Source organism: Canis lupus, chromosome 18 (assembly GCF_048164855.1).
Source record: "Canis lupus baileyi chromosome 18, mCanLup2.hap1, whole genome shotgun sequence".
Classification (NCBI taxonomy): Eukaryota; Metazoa; Chordata; class Mammalia; order Carnivora; family Canidae; genus Canis; species Canis lupus.
The window spans coordinates 48,156,528-48,162,603 of NC_132855.1; the positions used below are offsets into that span (position 1 = coordinate 48,156,528).

Sequence of the window (6,076 nt, forward strand, 5' to 3'; positions counted from 1 at the left end):
GTGAGGTGACCTTCTGACAATTATCTTAATGTTTTCACTCAAAAATACTAGTTTAAATGTAATTAAAAATAAAGATACTCACTTTATGCTATCTTTGCATTTATTCAAATTACCAAATTAAATTGCAGTAACAAAATCGGAGATGGGCTTATCAGTTTGATATGTTTAGTAATTGTGGGGTAAATCATCTGATTTATACTCATTTCTTTCCCTGTGTACACCACAACTTCTTAGAAAGACCCATCAAATACAAATGAGTAGATCATGGAATATATTTTCATTATTTATAAAATTTTCTGTTTATGTAGCGTTCCATACATTTTCTCAACTTATTGATCATGTATTCCTAAAGTGTGAAAAATACCATTCAATTTAAATAGAAAGATGCCTCTTTCCCCTAAGTCCTCAAATTTAACCTATTCTTTGTGTTGGCATAATTTTTTATGAGTTAGGTTTCACATTTCATTGTCAATGATCTGGCTCACAGAACAGGAGGCTTTATACCTAGGTATTTTGTGGGAGCCGGTGGGCACTCAACAGTACTAGGAGATATTCTTATCATGTATCCGTCTTTTCAGCCCAATGAATAAAGGCATTCTTGAATTTTCATTGTTTTATTTGTGAAAACATAAGTTTCAAGACTCCTTTTCCTCAGTTTCCATCCTTAGCACCTGTGTTACTCTGACTATAAATCAAGATAGCCTTAGGGCATGCCTATCATGCAAAATATCCGTGTACTCCTGCTGGGTGATCAGAACCTGAAAGGATGGACAGCTAAAACCTACAGGTATGAAAGGTATTTATAAATCCAAGACAATGTCACTGGGATAGGGAAAAATACCACTTTATTAAGATTCAGTGTGCAATAGCTTCCAGAATCTACTCAAATTCTGTTGAGCTGTTTTGAGCTCAAAAATGCATAACACTACAGAATCAACTAATAGAATGTCCTAAACCATCTTTGGGTAGGAACTGTATATAGTCCACGGGAGTTTAGTGTAGTAGGAGTTGAGGTGTTTTATGCCTATATTAAATATATTTACAAAAACAATTAGAGTTCCAGTAGCAGCCTTAAAATATGTGATCAGATAAACCGAGGCTGACTTAGATTTAGGTAAATGAATAATGTTTCTTTCCAGATCGATGCTTAATTTTTTCCCTAGAGAAACACAATATAGCTCTACTAAACAGTGCTAAGAGTAGGAAGCACAAATAAAATTAAGCAGAGAAAAATCAAAGGAATGCACTATGATTGGAATGCCGGGATCCTTAACTCACCACCCTCAACTCTCTTTTACCCCAACTCTGCATAGACCCATTAGGTCATTATCACTATTGTTTACCTTAAACACATCTTATTCCCGTAACAGTTGAAATATTTTATCAGCAAATTAGCCGACCACTTGACCACCGATCATTTAAAGTGTACAGTTTTATTATTTTCTAATCGGAATTTACAATGCTTCGAAACACTTAAAAGGCAGAGGCATGTCCCCTTAAGATACCTGTCTAAAAGTATTGTATCTTAGGGAGTCCTCCGCGTTTGTTTCAGCGCAGGGAAGGAACTAGAAGGAATCGTAAATGAAATCCTTAAGAAACAAGCTTATTGGATGTATCACCTAGTCTATTTCTGGATCGCGAATCTCCCGCCCTCTCTGAGTTACCTCCCTTGTCAGATAGGAAAATGGAACAAGATCGATGAAGAGATAAGCTCCGGGTCTGGCTTTTCGATGTTTCGCTCCAGCCCCACAGAGCACAGGGCATGGAGTTAGGGCTGCTTTCCAAGCCTGCTGGTGGGAGAGCGAGCACCCCCCCCCCCCCGCCCCCCGGCCGCTCCCGGCTGCAGAGCGCGTCCTGGCTGCGACGCCGGCCGGTCCCGCTGCCCGCCGCCCGCTGCCCCGCTGCCCGCCGCCCGCCGCCCGCCTCCTCGCGCAACCTCCACACCCACGGAGCCGCCCGGGCGGCAGCCGGTCACCGCAAGGTTTCCTGCGCACAAAGCCTAAGGGGCCCCCGAATGGCAGCGAATCCCGGGCCCGGAGCAAGGCTAGAGGTGGTTGGCTGGCGACACTGGTCTCTCGGGGTCTGGGAGCGCTAGTCAGCCCCTCCGCCTCTGCACCCCGCACCCGCACCCCGAAGGCAGGACTGCGCCCTGAAATCTGCCTCCCTCCCGGAGACACAGACGTGCGCGCACACACACCAACTCTCACTCACGCACACCCACCTCGCCCCTGTCCCCCTCCCGCCCCACCCCCGGCAGCGCTGTAGGGACCGGTCTGGGCTCTGCCTCAACTTTCCCAGGCGCAGCCTGCCCCACGCGGCACCCGAGCCGGGCGCCCTCCAGAGGGACGCGTCCTCGTCGGGGCCCCTTACCTCGCACCGACAACTCCTGGCACGGACTGGAGCTGGCCGCGGTGGCAGCGGCGGCGGCTGAGCCTGCACCCGGGCTCCGGCTCATGCTTGGTGCTCCTCATGCGACACAAAAGAGGTAGCTTGCCGGCTTTGTCCTTTCAGATCCGAGGAAGAACTTATTTTGCCCCCGAAATGGCCAAGTTGTGCGCGCCGCTTCCCGTCACCGTGCCCCCTGCCCCCGCCCCCTCCCGGCCGCGCGCTGGACCACTGCCCGGCGGCAGAGCATCCAGGCCTCCGGGTCGGGGGAGTGGGCAAAGGGAGGCCCGGCGGGGGCTGGGAGAGCGGGAGACCCGGCGGGCTTCGGCGGAGGGTAGGAGAGCGTTTCCCAGCCGAGCCCCCCTCGGCTTGACCGGCAAACCCACTTCCCAGGCGCGGAAAGCAACTTTCCTTCACCTTGGCCAGGCTCAAACCGCAGCATCTAATGGGGACCCTCGGCGGAGGCACGGACCTCCTGGCATTCTCTCCCTCGCACTCTCTTTCTCCTTTCCTGCCTCTCCCGTTCGCCTTTTCCCTCTCCTCCCCCTCCCCCTCCCGTAACAGGGGTGTATCTGCAGAGTCTTCAGTGAGCCCGGGCACCTAGACCAGAGGTTACTATACGCGCGCCGGGGCGGTTTTGCGAGCCGCCTCGCCTCGCTCTGCTGGAAATCCTTAGGCAGGACGGCGAAGGTGGGAGAATTTCCGAGGGGTGGGGCGGAGGGGCGCGGGGCGGCAGGAGGATCCGCGGCTCCAACTTTGAAGCTCTGCTCGAGCTCTCTCCTGCCTGCGGGAGAGCAGGGACTAATGGCCCTGAAAGAACTCTCCAGCGATCCCCGTGCCACGGGCTGGCCGCACGCCGGAGGAGAAAGGGAGAGCGGGAGCTGAGAGGCGGCGAGCGCGGCGGAGAGCCGGGTGTGCCGCTCTGCCCCCCGCACCGCCTGAGCGCACGCTGCGAGCCCCTGGAGAGGGCCGGGGCGAACAGTCTCTGGGTCAGGCGGGAGGGAGACGCTCCTGTTTCCTAGCAACCCCCATCAATCTTCTTGGGAGAGCTCCCTCTGAAGGAATGCGATTGGACAGCCCCGGGAGGGAAGCCACGCCCCCTCAAGAATGCTGGGCTGCTGCTTTTTCGCATTCTCCTAAATTTCTTAGGTGGAATTAAGATCGGAGGGGAGTGCTCCAGCGCCTTCCTTCTCGTCCTCCTGTGCTTCCACACAGCCTCCTGGCGGCGACCCCTACCCCTCCGCTCCCACATTAGCCCTCCTCTACCCTCCTGGGGGTTGGCACACACAGGCACTGCTCTCCACAGAACCTCTTCTTTCTTCTTGAAATTAAATAAATAAATAAAAACCTTAAACCGGTGACGTAGGCACAAAAGAGAAAAAGCCACACGGAAATAGCTATAATAAGCTCCGAGCGACAGATACGATCCTAAAGGTAAAATTCCAGGGATCTCGCTATGTTTAGAAACACATTGTGCTTAATTTCAGAATCGAAAATTCGCTGCCATTAATTTTCCCAACCCTGATACACTAACTTTGTATCCTTAAACAAGGACTGAGTTATATAGAGCCGGAGACAATTAAACTCAGTGCTTCAATGCTACATTTATTCGTTAATATTTAATGTTAAGTTGTTTAACAACTGCCTGCTTTTGTAACCTAGAAATAATTTTACTACTGATTCTTTCGGAGAGCTGACAATATTTAGAAGACACGTGTACTTACATACTCCATTGTGAACACCACTAAAACTAGAAACTGGAGTATATTAAAATGACAGTGTTATTAAATAGTGAAACTCTAAAAATGCTAGAAGTTCGTCTTCCAAAACCATTCTTTCTGGAATGCAACAGCAGTGCCAAAATAACAGCAAAATCATCCTTCTCTTTGTGTTTCATTGTTATTATCTAACATGTACCAAAAACGCGTTACACTTTTGTAAGAGAGAATTTTCACAATGTCTGTCCAATAGACCAGCGCACATTAAGGAGCAGTGACAGGACAAAGGAGAGCATAAGGATCTATTCACTGCAATGCTTCAGATATGCATGAAGCCATGTTGGCAGCTTTCAGTTCCTTCCAGAATGTTCCACAAGATACCTTTTCTTTTTTTTCTTTCGAAGACTATCAGAATCAGCTGAGATAGGGAGAAGTCGAAGAGATCTGATGTTTTCATTCATTAAAAATAAAAGTAGCTGTGTTTGCACAAAAGAAAGCACTGCATATGGCCTTAGCTGCATGTAGGCTACTTAACATATTGGAGTTGGTGATGTGCAGAGTCTGAAATACTGAAGCAAATTATTCATCTGTACTCGGATCTGGCCTTATGGGACACTTTCCTCTTTATCCCCTGACACATACACACAGAAATGATGAATGTAAAGACATTTCAGGCTGGTGAAAGCATATTACCTGAATTTGAATCCTTAATTGCCATCCCTTTCTAGCTGTGTGACCTATGGCGAGGTTCTTAACTTCACTTTAACTTCATTTGATCATCTATAAAATGGGAATAATAATTGCTTGTCTCAGAGTTATTTTGAGGGTTAATAAGTACCGTGTAGGCAGTATGCAAGTATCAGCTGTAACTATTAGTCTCTAGTTTATAGCTAACCAGTGGTATTTTCATCGTTGTGCCACATATAATGTTTAATTTAAATTTATCATTGAGAACATGGCTTTAACTCTTAATGTCAGTGTGTGTACGCATGAGCACGTGCACGCATGCGTGCACACGTGCATGTTTTCAAGGTCCTTTTAAAAGCCTCAAGGGATAGAACTAAATAACAACCTCTGGCTAAAAAGCATGCAAATTAGGAAATGACCTTTCCCTTTCTCCTCACCCTCCCTCAATATTCTAACTGGGCTCAATTTCTAAATAATTCTACTCCCCACTTTTAAATTGCATGTTTATTGTTATCCAGGCTTTTCAAGGCAAGCACATGTTTAGACACGTAGATCACTCTTTCTCATTCATATTTTATATGACTTTGATTAATTTTTACCAATCCATCTATATTTATTTGAATGATATTTCTTCTTAGGACACTTTATAGTTAATGCCCTGTCTTCTGGTATAATGCCTTTATAATATGGCCTGTTCAGGGTACCATCTTTCATTCAGAAATAACATTGAGAGTTGATATGCTGTCATCATTAATTATGAATAAAATGCCTTCCATGTTTTCATTCTGATCCAGAGTTCACTCTCATTAGCATTCCCTTTGGAGCCAATCTCCATTGGCTCAATCTAGAAATCAATTTCATTGCTGGTTTCTAACTACCAGTCCACAGAGTGCAGTTATTTTGAACATTTTATATAAAGTGATCAGGTGTCCAGTTTGTTTGGGACATTTCTGGTTTACAACTATTGTCCGGTTGTATTCTCGGAGCTCACTTTATTTTTCAAAAGTGTCAGGTTTTTTTTGGCATTAAATTATATGGCTACCTACACCCTCTAATTATCTGGCTGAAAACTCTTGTTTCAGCCTTCAGTTACTCCATCTGCCATGTGATTGTTAAGTTCCTCCATATAACTCTTTTTCTCAAATAGGACCAGTCAATTCTGGAAGCCTAATACCTATGTCTCCATAAGTATATAATATACATGTAAAATATTAAAATTTATATTTTATTTTCTTATACCTAAGCCTCACTTATTTTTCAGCTTCTTTTAAAATATGTTTCCCCCT

At 46.2% G+C, this 6,076-nt stretch overlaps 1 protein-coding gene across 2 annotated transcripts in view; it reads right to left on the bottom strand.

Annotated features, from left to right (window-relative positions):
* GRM3 (glutamate metabotropic receptor 3) overlaps nucleotides 1–3,343 on the bottom strand; it is a 209,478-nt gene extending 206,135 nt beyond the window's left edge. Inside the window, exon 1 of one of the 2 annotated variants that reach the window (XM_072784376.1) lies at nucleotides 2,371–3,343. The gene's annotated coding sequence lies outside the window, so the exon portion shown is untranslated. The remainder of the gene's footprint in view (nucleotides 1–2,370) is intronic. The other variant, XM_072784377.1, reaches the window with a different exon arrangement.
* Between the last annotated feature and the right edge of the window lie 2,733 nt (nucleotides 3,344–6,076).